The following is a 19806-nucleotide window of genomic DNA, read 5'->3' as shown; positions in this document are numbered from 1 at the left end:
CTGGCGTCTGAGTCGGACTGGAGCTCTCTGCCCTTTACCAATCCAGCCACGGGCCCATCCATCTGGCCCATCAAGACTCACTCTCATTTTATCAGTCCATAAAACCTTAGAAAAATCAGTCTTGAGATATTTCTTGGCCCAGTCTTGACGTTTTAGCTTGTGTGTCTTGTTCAGTGGTGGTCGTCTTTCAGCCTTTCTTACCTTGGCCATGTCTCTGAGTATTGCACACCTTGTGTTTTTGGGCACTCCAGTGATGTTGCAGCTCTGAAATATGGCCAAACTGGTGGCAAGTGGCATCTTGGCAGCTGCACGCTTGACTTTTCTCAGTTCATGGGCAGTTATTCTGCGCCTTGGTTTTTCCACACGTTTCTTGCGACCCTGTTGACTATTTTGAATGAAACGCTTGATTGTTCTATGATCACGCTTCAGAAGCTTTGCAATTTTAAGAGTGCTGCATCCCTCTGCAAGATATCTCACTATTTTTGACTTTTCTGAGCCTGTCAAGTCCTTCCTTTGACCCATTTTGCCAAAGGAAAGGAAGTTGCCTAATAATTATGCACACCTAATATAGGGTGTTGATGTCATTAGACCACACCCCTTCTCATTACAGAGATGCACATAACCTAATATGCTTATTTGGTAGTAGGCTTTCGAGCCTATACAGCTTGGAGTAAGACAACATGCATAAAGAGGATGATGTGGTCAAAATACTCATTTGCCTAATAATTCTGCACTCCCTGTATGGTGGTAACAATTTACAAAATAGTTTTTGCAATTTTCAAATTTCCCCACTACTTAGTGGTAGCCATTATTTTCAGGGAAATGCAAGGTATAGAAATGTTGAGGAATGCTAGAAATTTAGTAGAGTGGCTCTACATGACATGGAGCACCATCATGGTCACCTAATAGTGGTGCCATCTGTTGCTGGGCAGTGGTCGGAATCTATTTGGGTATCAAACACTGTGCTTGTGAGAAGCATTCATTAAGCACATGTTGGGCTCGCACGGCTTCTAGCGCCCCTGCTTCTCTTCCTCAGTCCGGTCTTTGCTTACCAGACTACAGTGGTGACATGCCCGTATACACAAGTGACTGCTGAGGCCAGTAATTGGCTGAAGCGGTCATGTGTATACATGGGCATGGGCTTCCATGATGCTATGTTTAAAGGAAGAAGAACACTAAACGAACACCAAAACCTCATCTCAACTGTGAAGCATAATTGAGGAAGCATCATGGTTTGCGACTGGTGGAGGGGGCATCATGGTTTGTGGCTGGTGGAGGGGGAATTATGGTTTGTGGCTGCTCTAGATACCTTGTGATCATTGAAGGATCTAAGTTATATGAATTTTTTTTTACAGGAGAATGTAAGGGCAGCACCCATGACCTTAAGGTGAAGAGACTTTGGTTGATGCAACAAAACAATGACCCAAAGCAAATCACCTAAAGAATGGTTGAAAAGGAAGATTTGTGTTTTTTAATGGCCAAGAGTCTTGACCTTAACCCCATGGAGATGCTGTAGTATGAACTGAAGAGGGTGTGCAGGCAAGGCATCCCAGAAATATTGATGATGACCTGAGGGAGGAATGTTATTTGTAGCTACAAGAAATATTTGGCCATGGTGAATAAGGGGGCTCTAGAGGGCATTCAATTCTCTCTGCATTTTGGATACTAACTTACAAGGGGTTATCCCATGATTATTGTAAAAAATGAAAATCAGACATCATATAGTATATGACAATCTCTAACAAAGCTGGAACCATTGCTATCAGCTTTATATCAAGCTGACAGCTCAAGAGGATTGTCTTTACTGCTGCGTATTTTTTTTGCTGCGGCTCTGCCCCTATCACAGCTCAGGAAGCGGTTGAAGGATGAAACTGAGCATGTGCGGCCATCTTATTGAGCTGGACAAAGAAATAAAAAAAAGAACAAACAGCAGGTGGCGCTATACAGATGCATTTTATTGAATAACTCAGTGGCTGTGCAAAATTTTTAATTACATGCAATTACAGAAATATTCAGATCCAGGTGCTGGTTTGAAAGCTTTAAAATGTTTTTCTCGAGACAACCCCTCTAATGTCCACAATAAATTACATGAACGATACAACTCTTTGTGTGTTATTAGTTTAATTATATTGCGTGTGTATCTAATTGTGCTGTACATAACAGATATCAGACCACATGTCATTAGTAAATAATATACACAATGATGGAAGTCCAAAGAGCTCACTTACCTTTTTTCCGCCTGGGTATATCCAAGGCCCTTTAATGGGATGGCTCATCTCATACATTGATGGCATATCACTAGGATATGCCATCAATGTCAGATAGGCTTGGGTTCAATCTCCGGGACCCACTCTTATCTCCAGAATGGGGCCCCCAAAGTGAAGGAGAGCACACCCCTCATTTGCTACTAGGGTAGCCTCCATTCCATTACTAGCTATAAAAATATTACCTACAATCCAATGGATTCATGTGTATCATCACAATACTTTAGAATTCTAGTTAATAGACTTTCACAGAAAAGTAGTGTGGAAGCTTTAGTTATATATGTGATATACTACATAACTGACATCTTATCTCTGTGAAATGTTATTTCAGTTGACAATAATGTCCATACACGGCCTGAAAACAGCAAGAAAGTAAACCATGAGTAATTCGAGACTTCAAGCTTTTTCTGTTGATTTCCAGTAACCATTCAAATAACTTGGAAAATGGAATCTGAGATAAGCGTGGCCGAGTCTTTCTACAAACGGGAGTCATAATTTACCAGTTGCTTCTCATCCATTATCCACTTTAAATCTGTTGTCGGTGGGGAAGGGGAAGTGATGCTTTACAGTTCGACTTGGTTCTTCCTAGAAGACCTATTTTTAGGTTCTTATTGAACAGAAAATGTTCTTTCTATCAGTAGAAACCAGCTGCTATTTAATGTGTACCTGAAAAATAAGACGATGAGATGCGAACAGGTGGGGATTTTACAGCACAAAAGAGGAGCAAAAGCCGCGTGGCTGAACTGAGATATGCTTTCTGTCAGATGCTGAGCCTTGAAGTTGCTGCGCTGTTCATACCAAGACTACTTATTTATTGGCTGCATGTAAACAAACATCTGAAAATTATTTTAGTCCTTTTTTTTTTTTGCTTTATTATTACTCATAAAATGCCAAAGGCTTGCTTCAAAGATTGGAAAGCTTTGGCTATACTTGTGTCATTATGCTCCGTGTGTGACGTGATTTCAGGCTCTGATTTATAAATTTCAGTAATGTTTTTTAGAAAGTCTAAGGCCTTCTATTATAGACTAATTTCACTGAACAAATATGTATGTGGTTTACGTCCCACTATAGAATACAAATCACTGACTGAAGGGACGTTCTAACAAAACGGGTAAAAACAATCTTTTATTAAAGCTCTCTGAAATGCTAAACGGGAGGATGAACCCTACCTAAAATGTGACCCACATTGTTGATAAACATCTGCCCACAACACAACGAATAACTGCCACTCGAACAACCCACCGGTCCACTATAGCGCTCATGGACCAGTGCTTGCAGTCAGTGTGGTGTGGACACGAATCAACTATGTACGCCACCTGCAACAATTACGCAGGGAGTATGGTGGCCAAAAAATGCACCTGAAGCTAATGTTTTGCCTAACAGTGCATGTTGCCACCACTAGCAATAACTACGCCTGTGCTTACTCAGTTACACAGTGGCATGTGCAACAATTGTTCTATTATATCATATACCTGGCCTTTTGACCAACCTGTATAGAAAGCCTGTCGCCCAGAATAAATTGCACCAGTTGATAAACATCTGCCCACACCTACAGGTGAGCTGGTAACAAACGCACATGTCCACTATCGTGATGCTGGTCATGTGCACACAGCTACTGCGTTGTGGGCACAAATCAACTGGGAAATCTAGCTGCCTGTAATTTATATTGCCCCCACTAGTTGCTCAATGCGTTTCACCATCCCTGGCTCGTCAGGAGCAACGCACATATGGGGTCTGGACAGACAACCTATACGCCGCCGACCTCGCGTCCTGAGGCCACGGCAACAGCGCTAGAATGGCAGTACGCGGCCGCCAAAGATCACAGGTTATAAGGAGGAGGTCCATCTCCTCCTAGAGATCGAGCCCCATGTGAAGGTAAAAGAGGTCCTCACACTCTTTGGGGGCATCCTAAAATCTGACCCCGATGTGGGTCATCTTATTGAGGACTGGCCAGTTATTACATATCGCCGGGGACGCAGCTTGAGAGATCGATTAGTCACAGCTTCATGCAAACTCCCACAACAATTACATGGTTAAATACCAACCTCGAGGGCACATTTCGTTGTGGGGGGTGCGTGGTGTGCAATGCTATCCAATTAGGTAGCAAATTTACTTGCACAGTCACGCGAAAAGCCTTTACCATTAGATCTTTTGTGAACTACAGGACGAAAGGGGTTGTGTACTTGGCCATATGCAGATGTGGAAAACAGTACGTGGGGAAGACATTTCGCGAATTCCGTAGAAGAATTGGGGAACACCTCAACGACATTAGTAAGGGTGCCGACACCCCGATCGTGAGACATGTATCTACCCTACATGACAATAATGTGGATATGATCAAATTTCAAGGAGTGGAAGTGGTCAGAAGGTCCCCAAGAGGAGGGGACTTTGATAAAAGAATGTTGCAGAAGGAGGCACAGTGGATATTTAGACTGCGTACGGTCGAACCACAGGGTCTTAATGAATATAATTCCTTTATCTGTTTCATCTAAATGACTTTGTGGATTTTGAAGGTCCTGGTGGATCCCTGTATCCCTGTGCCCACAACATCAATCTGTTGCATCAGGGGTAACACTGACTACCGCCTTCCGTATTTTATTAAGAGGTCCTTGCGGATCCCTTTATCCCTGCGCTAATAGTGTTAATGTTATGCATTAGTGACAACGCTGACCACCTTTGTCCGCAATTCATCAGGGGTATAATATTCTGAGAAAACCCTAAGATCACCTTAGCAAGTCTACACAACGCCCTGTTGTACCAATCTCATTATATGCAACTATTGCATTTTTCTATTTTTTGTTCATTCATGCTGTTACCTCTACATCAATACACTTACTACGTCCAACTTATTTATTACCTCACCCCAATGCTATGCTGCTTTAATAAGTAGGTCACCGCCGTTTGGTCCCGGTGAATTGTGAAGGAGTGTTTTGACACTCCCCAGGTGATCGCTCCGCTGAGTGGGCCGGCCGCGTACAGCCATTCTAGTGCTTTTGCCGTGGCCTCAGGATGCGAGGTCGGTGGCGTATATGTTGTCTATCCAGGCCCCATATGTGCGTTGCTCCTGACGAGCCAGGGATGGCGAAACGCGTTGCGCAACTAGTGGGGTCAAGATAAATTACAGGCAGCTAGATTTCCCAGTTGGCCAAAAGGCCAGGTATATGCTATAATAGCACCATCCTTGTACATGCCACTGTGTAACTGAGTAAGCCCAGGAGTAGTTATTGCTAGTAGTGGCAACATGCACTGTTAGGCAAAACATTAGCTTCAGGTGCATTTTTTGGCCACCATACTCCCTGCGTAATTGTTGCAGGTGGCGTACATAGTTGATTCGTGTCCACTCCACACTGACTGCAAGCACTGGTCCATGAACGCTATAGTGGACCGCTGGGTTGTTCGAGTGGCAGTTATTCGATGTGTTGTGGGCAGATGTTTATCACCAATGTGGGTTACATTTTAGGTAGGGTTCACCTTCCCGTTTAGCATTTTAGAGAGCTTTAACAAAGGTTGTTTTTAGCCGTTTTGTTAGAACGTCCCTTCAGTCAGTGATTTGCTTTCTATTATAGAACATCTGCCACCAGTAGCCGACCCAGAGGAAGAGCAACAGATTACTGTAAACATGCTAATTGCTGATAAAAAGCAGACAAAAATAGGAATAAAACCTTAACTATTACATAGAAATGGAAACCATGAGGATAAGATAGTTTTTAACATAAACAATGTTATTTTAAAGGGAACTGTTAGGAAGTACTAAGATTACCGTCTAGACCGCGGCCAATGAACCTCAAAATTGCAACAAGAAAACTGATACGGGTACACTATTGGCAGACTTACTAGAACCTCAGGGAAAAGTCAGCAAGCAGTGTTAAAAAACATTAGAGACAGACTTGATAAATGCAGTCAACTAGGGGTTAATCCAGAGTCAAAACAAAGTCAGTATCAGGGGAGATGATAAAGGAGCTGCAGCCACAGGGTTAATACAGAAACAATCCAGTAGTCAGTTCACCAGGAGATAAAGCTCTGATACAAAATAAATCACAGGCATGTCAATCAGGAACCAGGAGTCTTAAATCCACAGACTAGCTCTGGTATTGGACACAGAGTCAGAAGCCTAATTGACTCTGCTTCTAGTCCCGCTGACAAGTCGACCACCCGGGACTTGGCTAGTCTGAATGGCAACCCTCCCAACAAAATTCTTGACGGGTATGCATGACATCAGAGTCATTTTTACTATTTCAGGTTTCCAGTTATTGAGTTACAACTGCAGTACCACTTTTCACCATGGTCAAGAAAGTTAATAAACATTTATGTAACAGCTTCCCCACCTCCAAAACATCAGGTCAGGCTAGTTTCACATTAGCGTTACCATCTCCGGCAGGCTGGTCCGACAGGGAGCAGCCTGCCGGAAATGTCTTGATCTGGCACTGCCAGAAGCTATGGCATCGTCGTCCGGCCCCATTGACTATAATGGGGATTGGCAGATATCCAACCGCAACCTGAGAAATATACCATGAATCGGCTGAACGAAAACACTCATACCTGCATGGATTTTTCTACATGTGTGGGAAGAAAATGCCAACAAGAAGAATGAACATGCTCGTTCCTCTCACAGATTCCATCCAAGAAAGATTAGTCCCATGTGAATTAGTTTTATTGAATAGGGCTGATCTGCAGCAAAACTCCGAATGTCACTCCAGATTTCTACTGCGGATCTTCTTGTAAATACATGTGGATTTGCAACAGACAAATCTGAACCATGTGAACATACCCTTAGGCTAGAGCTCTATAGCACACATATATCACCAAGTGTGTAAAGTTGTATACACTAGAAATTCATGTAATGTTGCATCTGGTCTTGTCCATGTCCATGTGAAATGTAATTTGTATGTTTGGATTTGAAAGTGGTTTAGGCAGAAACCCTTCTGTCATGTGTGGGGGGCCTGGTTTGATCCTTGTTATGGAACCCGTAGTTCTCTATGTACGCCACTGGTAGCATTATGCAATATCTTAACGAGGAAGCATTACAGTCCCTATATGTTTAGTTTATTTATTTTGCTATGCTTTTATGATTTCTTTGTACTATTTCTCAGCCTGGTATTATACAGAATTATATAGGTACATTTGCAGGTAGATGAAGACCCTATATATAACCTTAGTTAATTCATTTACAGTCTTTGTAAAATATGAGCATTTTTACTATAATATGTGCATGTTAGTGAAGCCACATTCTGTCTCGATTTACATATCACAACTGGCTTTTTAGTCACACCCGGGATTGGGTTCAATAAGGAGGAGAAATATAAAGGAAGGCTTATTGTTCCTCTCCCTGTGGATGACGCTCTGGTTTTGTATAAAACACAATCTAAATAATATATTCGGTAATTGCATGAATAATAATAGTGTAAAATTATCAGAATTATAGAATATTATTAAAATGGACCTTTTAGCTACAGGCGCATGATAAATCCCAAAGCTGAACTACCAACTGCAGTGAATGTCTGTCTGCACCCTGTGATGGGTCAGCGGAACAAAGATTTAGAGTGATATGTGGCCCAGGTGGACAGAGTGGCATTTGGCCTGGGCATCATCCTGAAGACCTGGGGAACTTAGTCACTTTCCCTGATCCTATCCAGCCGAGATTTTATGTAGGGCATGCAGCTTTCTCTCTTCTGAAGTTCCTAGCTAGGCTGTCTCCATAATTCCTAAAGACTTTAAGGGCATCTGTCAGCAGTTCTGTACCTATGACACTGGCTGACCTGTTACATGTGCACTTGGCAGATGAAGGCATCTGTGTTGGTCCCATGTTCATATGTACCCGCTAGTGTTGAGCGTGAATATTAGAATCGTGAATTTTAATTGTGAATATTGCCACTTTGAGAATTTTCGAATATTTAGAATATAGTGCTATATATTTGTATTCGCGAATAGTGTTGAATATTCTAATTGCGAATTTATCACAAATTTATCACGATTGCCGATTTTTGCAATCAAGTAAACAATGACTGGAGATCACGAATTCTCGAATTTGCTAATTTACGGCGAATATTCGGCCAAAAATTCACGAAATATTGCGAATTCGAATATTGCCTATGCAGCTCATCACTAGTACCCGCATTGCTGACAAAAATGATGTTTTAATATATGCAAATTTGCCATTAGGAGCAACGGGAGTGTTTCCATGACACCTAGAATCTCTGCTCTTTCTGCAACTGTCGCACCCTCTCCATTTTGATTGCCCGGGCCAGATATGAAGACATTTACACTGCCTGGCCCGGGCAATCAAAGTGGAGAGGGCACAGCAGTTGCAAAGAGAGCAGAGCCTCTAGCGTAGCGGCGACGCACCTGTTGCTCCTAGAAGCTAATTTACATGTGTTAAAACATCATATTTCTCAGCAATGCGGGCACATATGAGCATGAAAACCAAACAAAAAGAGAAAACCGCACAGCTCAGAATAGTTATAAGTTCACATTTGTAGTAAAAAAGTAGTGTCTTTACGATGTTATTCATCAGTATCCTGCATGGATTATCACAAAAGTTGATGCACTAATCTCCTAGAGAACAGAAGAAATAGCCCGACGTAGTGAAGATGGGACCAACACAGATGACTTCTTATGCTAAGCAGATGCACATGCAACAGGTCAGCCAGTATCATAGGTACAAAACTGCTGACAGATGCCCTTTCAGTAAAGATGTCCGTTTCCATGTATTGTAAGCTCTTGTATATGTGATCAGGTGGTGTCAGGAGAGGTCTGATGGGGTCCTTAATCCAGCCCTAGCCATGAATGGAATTTTTGGACCTCTGCCTTTGTTAAACAGAGTTTTTCCAACAATAATATGAAATTATAAAACTGTTGGCAGCTGCTCAATGAATTCATTACATTGGAGCCATGATGCAGTGTCTCTTTAAAACCATTGTCTAATTTATCTTGTGGAGGAAGAGTTAATAGAGAGGAGTGGTTCTTGAGCATCCTCATCCTCTAGCCTGGTTGAAATTCTCCTCTCCGGAGGAGCTGTTCTCTCCTGAAATATATTGACAACCCATTTATATGAATGAGCACTATGTAATGATTCATTTTACATGCAGGGAAGCCAAACACTTCCCCAACAATTGCAGCTGATGCAGCAGGGGGCCACTTTGCGATCTGCCTATTGTCAAGGGACCCTTCAAAGAAATAGAAATTGTCCAAATCAGAGCACCCCTTTAAATCATTTGAGTAAGTATAGATGTGTCCTTCCTTACCTTTCATCTTGGCTGGACTTGTCTTGATATGTGTGTCACAGCTTTTTAAAAACAAAATAATTTCAAGATATTGTGTCACGGGATATCTGTCCTACATGTGTCTATGTGTGGCCACCCAGTGGTCACGTTGTGAATTGCAGCTCATCAAGGGTTTTGCCAGCATGGAGCATTATGGAATTGGTTTCCTCAGAAATTGAAGTCCTTAGCCTAATTAAATCTAAGGAAAGGATGGACGCACCTGTTTTCTATAAAAGTATGGCTGTAGAACCTGAATCTATTTAGAGACTGGGGTGTAAGGTGCTTCTGTCCTCATACCAAACGGAGAAACAACTTGGTAGGAACTTAATCATTCTTAAATAAAGTCAATGGCAAATATGAAAACTACCGCGAATAAGAAGGTCCTAGAGGTCCTATTTTCATGGATACTATTATGTGGATGTTATGACCAGATACTACTGATAATATTATGGTGATGCCATTGTTACTAGTTACAATGTCTCTACCGCTCATTGTAATTCCACACACAATACAAGTTGATGAGAACTTTTTTTTTTGGGATTAACCACAAGCTGAAAGTTTTGGAAGAAAACTTAGACAATGTTCTTATAATTGGAGAAAGCCAGCTGACATCTATAATTCCACTAGGCCGCCAATGATTGTAAGGACATCGATAGCGTATTTAAAGTTTGCTTTGTTTCACAGTAAGATGACCAATTCCTATTCGATTTTCTTTTTGGAAAAGATGTTGGAGTTCTGTCCTCACTGCTGGGTTTGCTATTTATTTTCTAGAATGACAGATTCTTTAAAAATAAAAATCTATTTTCCTTTTCCTATGTCAGGTCTTCAAATGCTAGCAACTAGAAGCAGTAATGTGTATTTAAAGAGGACCCGCCATCTCTCCTGACATCTCTGTCTCAAATAAATGCATTTCTCCATAATATAAAAAACCTGCAGCACTTTGTCTTAGAATTCTGCACTGTGGCGTTTCTCTGTTAGTCCTACTGAAAGTGTATAATTGACAGCTGGGTGTTACCAGTTAGGTGGAGTGACCCAAAATGCTCTGACATTTTAAAATCAGTGCTGGCGGGCGAAGACTGTGTAGGGACACTCACCCTTTGACAAAGGGAATGGTTACACCCAGCTATCAATTTGATTATTAAATTCAAGGAGGACTAACAGAGAAAACACATTCTAAGAAAAGATGTTCCAGAATTCTTTCATGGGAAATCAATGTGTATTTAATGGGGTTCTCAAAGTGTTTAACAATGAGGATCTATCCTCAGGGTAGGTCATCAGCAATCTGATCAGTGGGTGTCCGGCACCAGGCATTTAAAGAGACTGTGGAGTCCCGCCTCCTCGCAGATTACCAAGCACAGCGCCATCCATTTTATAGTGGCCATGCTTGGTATTGCAGCCTGCCCCATTCACTTGAATAGGACTGAGCTGCACATAGGCCACATGACCAATGAATTTGATGTCACAGAGGCAGCCACACTCACCAGGGCGCCATGGCCCTAACGATCAGATACTGATGACCTATCTTGAGGATAAGTCATCTGTATTAAACCAGGAGAGGGAAAAGGACTTCTTTAAAAACTTCATAAGGAGACTGGTGGCATGTGTAATACTTCTCTAAATGAGAAGTGCAAGTCAGTTATGAAAATGCACTAATAGAATAATTCAAGGCTACCACCAGGATAAAAAAAAATCTTATTAATTGAACAGTTTAAGGCTACCACCAGGAAAAATCTTATTATGAAAAAACACTAATTGAAGAGTTCAAAGCTGCCACCAAGGTAAAAATATATTCTGAAGAAAATATTCATTGAACAGTTTGAGGCTACCACCAGGGGGAATCTCATTATTTAAAAACACTAATTGAATAGTTTTAGGCTCTGTGCAATTAACATTAAATAAAAAAGTCCCTTACCATTTTTTGTCTACAACGCCTATGGAGATCAGTGTCTCCCTGGTAACATAACAAACTAGCCCTATGTTGTCATGTATTACCCCACTTATTCTTCCTTCTTTCCTAGAAGAGGGACCCTAGTAAATGAAGTAATGCATGACTTTTCTTATTTGTATTCTGCAGGCATAGAGACATACGAGGCACAAAAAGGATGAAACAGGCATAATTTACCAATATACAACTTGCCCACTACTGTTCTTTCTAAACTGTGTTTTCTGGAAATGAAAGAGTTAAAAATCCCAAACTCTTTAGCAGGTAAAGCTGTTTTGGGATTGGTAATGCATATTAGGAAGTTGTTTTAACCATCTCCTTACCAGAACACTGTTGTCCAGATACTACTTTTTTATAGAAGGCACAGAAGGATGAAGAACTGTGAAACAACTGTCCTAAGAAAAAATTCTGGCTATGGAGCGTGTGGAGTGCTTAAAGGGGTTGTCACTTCACAGACAATGGGGGCATATCACTAAAATATGCCCCCATTGTCTTATAGCTACTGGTCACACCGCCAGGACCCGCACCTATATCGAAAACGGAGCCCCGAAAGTGTTGGAGGGCGCACTGCGCATGTGCAGCCGCCCTCTATTCATTTTCTATGGGGCTGCCAAAAATGCTAGTGCTCGGCTGTTTCCGTCAAGCCCATAGAAATGAATGGGAGCGGTGGCCACTCATGCGCCGTGCACTCCCATTCACTTCTATGGGGAGAGCTTTTGGTGGTGGCTTGACCGGAGTTCTTCAGCTACCACCTTGTGGTGCGTCGTTCCCGATATCCATTTGCTCGCGACAGGCCACCAGCCTCCATCTTGCTTGAAGATCTCGGCCAAAATCCCTTGCGGTGCGAGATTACATCATCATGCCTGCCAGCGTCATATGTTACCACGTGAGCCGGCGTGATGACGTAATCTCGCGCCGCACTGGATTTCGTCCGAGATCTTCAAGCAAGATGGTGTCGCCCGGCTCGTTGCGAGCAAATGGAGGCAGTAAGTTTAATAAAATAAAAAAAATGTATTGTTAATTTTACACTCATGTTTGAATGCGGCATCTGAGAGGTACAATGATGGGGGCGGTGCTATCGCAGCTCCCTGTCATTGCACCAGCTACTTACCAAAAAATACGCTTCGTGACGAAGTAATTCGTCATGAAGCAAATTTATTTTGTAAATTTTGGCAAATCAGCCGAGTTGAACTTTCAAGAAATTCGCTCATGTCTAGTGACTAGGCTTTACCACTTAGAACAGAAGAACCTGGAGGTGTTTTCCTTCTCTACTCCTTTTCTATGACCCTTGGACCAGTTTTCTCTTATCTACTGACAATACGATTTATCTGTGCTTGGAAGGTACTTGCCACCCAATAGTAAAAGAGATGGGCCAGTTCTCTAACAGTATCATGGCATCAGTAAGGGTTTTCTTTATTATGTACATGTTGAGATAGCATCATGATGTGTTGCATCAAAGCTGACTTCAGATCTATTTAGGCCCTTGGGCAATGGAGTCTTGTGGGCCCCCTTTATGCCAAAGGAGTGATATTAGTTATTTAAACTGTGGTGCGATTTTGTTTCCCCCATCATTGACTGTGTCTATCCTGCTTGCGTGTGTTTCCCTCAAGTATTTGTGGTCCTGTGCTTTCTATGTTCATCTACTTGTTCATCTTGTACCCTCCGGATTATGATGGTCTTCTCTGTGTTTCTGTGCTGGTCTGTGGCTGTGGGTAAAGGTGCCGAAAGGAAAGAACCGTGACCCGAGCTGCAGTTGGTGAGCACAGCTCCAGAGCCAGAGACAAGAAGTAAATTAGTGCTGCTGTGGTATCAATGCTCTAACATGGGGAGAGGGAAGCTGTGGACCAATGCTCAGTGGAGTCCTGGAATGCAGCACTGAGCATGGTAATGCAGTGGGGAGACAGAGGAGTCAAAAAGTGCATGAAGCTTCCAGAACTTGTGGACATTCTATGTAATGGAGTGGGCAGCTGTGGGCTCCCAGGAGTGGAGTGAGCCTGAGGATCTGTCCAGCCTTGGAAGATGCTGATGCCCATCCCGGGTTTTATAATAGAAAGCAGGGGTGGATTGGCCATAGACCCTACAGGGAAATTTCCTGCTGGGTTGATGCCTTGGGGGGCCACAAGTGCCCTCCTAAATTCAACTGTATCGCCGTCCTCCATACTGTGGTGCAAGTGGCAGTATTATGTGCTGCACTGTGGTATTTGGTTCTGCTGGGGTGGTATATTGTTCTGCACTATGGTTTTACTTTCTCTGCCTTCTCCTGTTGTCCCTGCCTACTTGTGCCTTCTGTCAATTTGGGCCCAGCTACAACATGGGGCCACTTTTAGATTTTTTTGTGGGCCACTTTAAATTCCCAGTCTGAAAAATTGTAAATTCTAACATTGGCCACCATAGCAATATGATGTACGATACGTCCTCTTTAACACATTCCCCTTTAGTATCAATTTTTATGTATACATTTTTACTCTTGTGAACTGTGCCCAAGGAACTCAATAATCTTATGACTTCAGTTATTCCTATACCTGATAGGAGGATGGTAATTTTATCTTTCCTATGCATATGTCTTGAGAATTTGCTCCATGGCCAACTTCGTCGTCATACTAGTGGGTCACAAATGCTATGTTCCTTTGAGCTTCCATTAAACAACATTGTTATTTGCTCGCCGGGGAATTTCAGCTTTACACTAGATATGTGCATGGAGCTGTATTATGTATCTGTGTATTTGTGCTGCGAGCCCCAGCAGACTGTAAATACGTGGATTATACCGAGCTTAAGCTTCATTAGATACTGCTACCGGCTTTCTCCTGAAGGGTTTTAGAATGTAAATTATTTAGTGTGAGAAATTATAAATTGCATTTTCATTATTAGTATATTGTATTTCTCTACATGTATATTACAGGTTGTTTTTCTGCAAGAACTAACAAACCTACTGGTTTACAAAGGCGAGTCCTGTCATTTATCAGGGTGGGGAAGGGGTGGAACAAGAAGCTATTTTATAGATAGTCACCAAACTGATCAGTGAAAATATATTTAACCATATTTTTTTCCAATAAGACTAATTTCTGTATAAGTGTTATTAAAGCTTCAATTTCCCCTATACAGTTTAGAGATAAATGTTCAAATTCTTGCTGCCTGCAGCCACCACTAGAGGGAGCTTAGGAGATTCTTGTATACTGCCTATTATTCAGTGCTTTGGATTTAGAACACTGTCAGAAAAATGGAGCTCTGATCATATCCAAAGATATATTAAAGAACAATTCAAAACAAGGTTCAAAACCGTTTTGAACCTACTTTGATAAAGGCAAAACCCTGTTGTTTGAGAGTGTACAGTTACTTTAAGGCTTGTAACCAACATCCTTCTATTAGAGATGAGCAAATCTATTAAGATTCTGTTTGTTTCAAGTTTGGAGAGAGAGAAAGAGAGAGAGAGAGAGAGAGAGAGAGAGAGAGAGAGAGAGAGAAAGGGGTAGGGACACTTTATTTCCTCCATGGTTTTAAATAAAATAACTACTTAAGTATTTGTTATTCTAAGGAGAAAATTATAGCTGCAAAATCTATCTATCTATCTATCTATCTATCTATCTATCTATCTAATATGCATCTATCTATTTATCTATCTTATAGTGTTGAGCGCGAATATTCGAATTTCGAATTTTTTTCTCGAATATCGCAATTTCGAGATTTCGCGAATATTTAGAATATAGTTCCAAATATTCGCGAAATCGAATATTCGTATTTTTATTCGAAAAAAAATTTCGTACGATTATTTTAATCTTATGATTTTTTTTTTTTTCCTATGACTATGGCTAGGCTAATATGTGTATTTTACGAAATTTCTTAATATTGCTCTAACTTCGTCTTTTAGAATATTCGTAATATTCTAAAAGACGGAGTTAGAGCAATATTCCTAATATTCTAAAAGACGAAGTTAGAGCAATATTAAGAAATTTCGTAAAATACACATATTAGCCTAGCCATAGAAAAAAAAAAAAAATCATAAGATTAAAATAATCGTACGATTATTTTAATCTTATGATTTTTTTTTTTTTCCTATGACTATGGCTAGGCTAATATGTGTATTTTACGAAATTTCTTAATATTGCTCTAACTTCGTCTTTTAGAATATTCGTAATATTCTAAAAGACGGAGTTAGAGCAATATTCCGAATATTCTAAAAGACGAAGTTAGAGCAATATTAAGAAATTTCGTAAAATACACATATTAGCCTAGCCATAGAAAAAAAAAAAAATCATAAGATTAAAATAATCGTACGATTATTTTAATCTTATGATTTTTTTTTTTTCCTATGACTATGGCTAGGCTAATATGTGTATTTTACGAAATTTCTTAATATTGCTCTAACTTCGTCTTTTAGAATATTCGTAATATTCTAAAAGACGGAGTTAGAGCAATATTCCGAATATTCTAAAAGACGAAGTTAGAGCAATATTAAGAAATTTCGTAAAATACACATATTAGCCTAGCCATAGAAAAAAAAAAAAAAATCATAAGATTAAAATAATCGTACGATTATTTTAATCTTATGATTTTTTTTTTTCCTATGACTATGGCTAGGCTAATATGTGTATTTTACGAAATTTCTTAATATTGCTCTAACTTCGTCTTTTAGAATATTCGTAATATTCTAAAAGACGGAGTTAGAGCAATATTAAGAAATTTCGTAAAGTACACATATTAGCCTAGCCATAGGAAAGAAAAAAAAAATCATAAGATTAAAATAATCGTACGATTATTTTAATCGCATATTATTCGCGAAAAATTAAATAATTACGAATATTCGATTTCGACGAAAATAATAAGAATATTTATTCGAATATTCGCAAAATATCGCGAAATCGAATATGGCACCTCCCGCTCATCACTACTATCTTATACAGAATTATCTATCTAATATCTATCTATCTTATACAGAATTATCTAATATATACAGTACAGACCAAAAGTTTGGACACACCTTCTCATTCAAAGAGTTTTCTTTATTTTCATGACTATGAAGGCATCAAAACTGTGAATTAACACATGTGGAATTATATACATAACAAACAAGTGTGAAAAAACTGAAAATAAGTCATATTATAGGTTCTTCAAAGTAGTCACCTTTTGCTTTGATTACTGCTTTGCATACTCTTGGCATTCTCTTGATGAGCTTCAAGAGGTAGTAAGGGGTAGGCAACTTTCCTATTGGTTGCTAGGGATGTTGCTAAGCTCAGACAAAGACATTGCAGCCTTCTCATTGGCCCACAAGCAAGAAGGGAGGTTACTGATGAAAAAAAAATCTAGAATATTCTAAATTACGAATATATACCACTATATTCTAAATATTCGTGAATTCTCGAAGTGCCGATATTGACGATTCGAATATTCACACCCAACACTAGTCACTGATTGATTTTATGAGGATTTCTAATAAAGCCTGAATCATTTTATTCTATGGGATATGGATTTTTCTTTTCCGTTTTTCTGCTGTGGGTGGAGCCATAGACTTCTGTGAATCCTGACCAGAGGTTGGTGGGCTGATCTATCTATCTATCTATATATCTCTGTCATTATATTTTTGTTAGAACAAATTATAATACAACACGTAATAAATCTATAAAATGCATCTAGGATGAAAGAAAAACCCAATTATATTTTCCTCTCCTGTAGCTGTGAGGAGTTAATCATATGTATCTCCTACAGTTCTTTAATATTAAAGCGTTCTCTCCAGTTACTTAGTTACAGTCCTTTGAAGTGTATTCTGCACCGTGCTACGCTCCAGCTGCAGTAATACATCTACAAAATCCCTTTAGCATCTATTTAAAGAAATACTTTTTCATGCCTCCCATTTAGTGTTGATCGAGCACCAAAGTGCTTGGGTGCTCTGGCCGAACAAATCAGGATGCTGGGGTGCTCTACCGAGTAGTGATGAGCTGCAGGGGCTATATTCGAATTCGTGATATTTCACGAATATTTTGTAGAATATTCATCATATATTCGCAAATTTGAGATTATTTTATTGAATGCGAAAAATTGGCAATGTAAAAATCGCGTAATGCTAATTCGTAACGTGAAATACAGGTGTAGGTCACTTTGGCTACATTTTTCAAGCTGCTAGAAGTTTCATGAGTTTCTCCTGAGACTGGAGAAAATGGTTGGCACGGCAGAACATTACAATAGCTTTATATGCAGATAGAGTCAAGTGCTCCAATATATTAGCGAATGAGCTAATCGGCAGTGATTAGAATATTTTTTCGCACTACGTGCAACTTCACATTTTAGTAGGTCTGACTACAGATTACTGATTGGTGCACTAAGTATTGTTGTGAACTTGACATTGCTTCCTTCTCATTGGCCCACAAGCAAGAAGCAGAGAGGAATCATGTGTTCAAATGGAATAAAATTACGAATATTCGATATAACGAATATTTATCACTATATTCGAAACATTCGCAAATTCTCGAAGTGGCGATATTCGCGATAAAAATTCGCTATTCGAATATTCGTGCTCAACACTACTACCGAGCACCTGAATATTATGGAAGTCAATGGAAGAAGCCAAGCATTAAACCAGGCACCCCTACTCTGAAGAGGATGTCTGGTTTACAGAAAAAGGTTAGAAATTGATGGAAACACCACCAAAATGGTCAGGAAACAGCATGGGGAGGACATATGGATGCATCTTGGACTCCTATTACCTATGACATACAATAGACAACCACACAAAGGCTATATGCCAAAAGCTGGGTATATGCAAGCCAACAATCTATCCATGAGACAAAACCAATCAGGGCACCCTACAATTGCAGCCTTGTGCACTGAGACATTGAAAACCAGCTCTCATCTGACTGAGAGCCAGTAAGTAGGGTTGAGCGAACCCAAACTGTAAAGTTTGGGTTCGTACCGAACTTTACAGTGTTCGGCACCCGAACACCGGACCGGAACATTTCAGTAAAAGTTTGGGTTCGGGTATAGTTTAACTTGAAGCATCCCCATCACCATGGGAACGCCTCTATGTTAGAATATACCATCGGATTTGAGTTAGATCGTGAAAACTCAGATCCGACAGTATATTCTAACACAGAGGCGTTCCCATAGTGATGGGGACGCTTCAAGTTAGAATATACTGAGAACTGTGGACATAATGGCCCCCTGCTGCCTGGCAGCACCTGATCTCTTACAGGGGGCTATGATACGCACAATTAACCCCTCAGGTGCCGCACCTGAGGGGTTAATTGTGTGGCTCTCAGCCCCCTGTAAGAGATCGGGTGCTGCCAGGCAGCAGGGGCCAGACCCCCCTCCCTCCCCAGTATTAAAATCATTGGTGGCCAGTGCGGCCTACCCCTCCCTCCCCAGTATTAAAATCATTGGTGGCCAGTGCAGCCCTCCTCCCTCCCCAGTATTAAAATCATTGGTGGCCAGTGCGGCCCCCCCACCCCCCCCCTATTAAAATCATTGGTGTCCAGTGCGGCCCCCCACCCCTAATTAAAATCATTGGTGTCCAGTGCGGCCCCCCACCCCCACCCCTAATTAAAATCATTGGTGGCAGTGGCCACAGGTTAACAAACCCCCTCCCCCTATAGCAGCGGAGAGAGGCAGTTCTGATCAGAGTCCCAGTTTAATCGCTGGGGCTACGATTGGTTACCATGGCAGCCAGGACGCTACTGCAGTCCTGGCTGCCATGGTTACTTAGCACTTTTAGCAGCATTATACTTACGTGCGCTGTCTGTGGCCGGCCGGGTGCTCCTCCTATGGTAAGTGACAGGTCTGTGCTATAAGCAATGCGCCGCACAGACCTTTCACTTACCAGTAGGAGGAGCGCCGGCCAGCCACAGACAGCGCACGTAAGTCTAATGCTGCTAAAAGTGCTAAGTAACCATGGCAGCCAGGACTGCAGTAGCGTCCTGGCTGCCATGGTAACTGATCGGAGCCCCAGGGTTTGAACTGGGACTCCGATCAGAACTGCCTCTCTCCGCTGCCACCAATGATGGTGCGGGGGGGAGGCCGCACTGGACACCAATGATTTTAATAGGGGGCCCGCACTGGACACCAATGATTTTAATACTGGGGAGGAAGGGGGGGCCGCACTGGCCACCAATGATTTTAATACTGGGGAGGGGGGGGCCACACTGGCCACCAATGATTTTAATGCTGGGAAAAGAGGGGGGTCTGGCCCCTGCTGCCTTGCGGCACCTGAGGGGTTAATTGTGCGGATCACAGCCCCCTGTAAGAGATCAGGTGCTGCAAGGCAGCAGGGGGCAGTTATGTACACAGTTCTTAGTATATTCTAACTTGAAGCATCCCCATCACCATGGGAACGCCTCTGTGTTAGAATATACTGTCG

The sequence above is a fragment of the Bufo bufo genome, chromosome 3 (assembly GCF_905171765.1).
Source record: "Bufo bufo chromosome 3, aBufBuf1.1, whole genome shotgun sequence".
Classification (NCBI taxonomy): Eukaryota; Metazoa; Chordata; class Amphibia; order Anura; family Bufonidae; genus Bufo; species Bufo bufo.
This window is presented reverse-complemented; position numbering follows the sequence as displayed.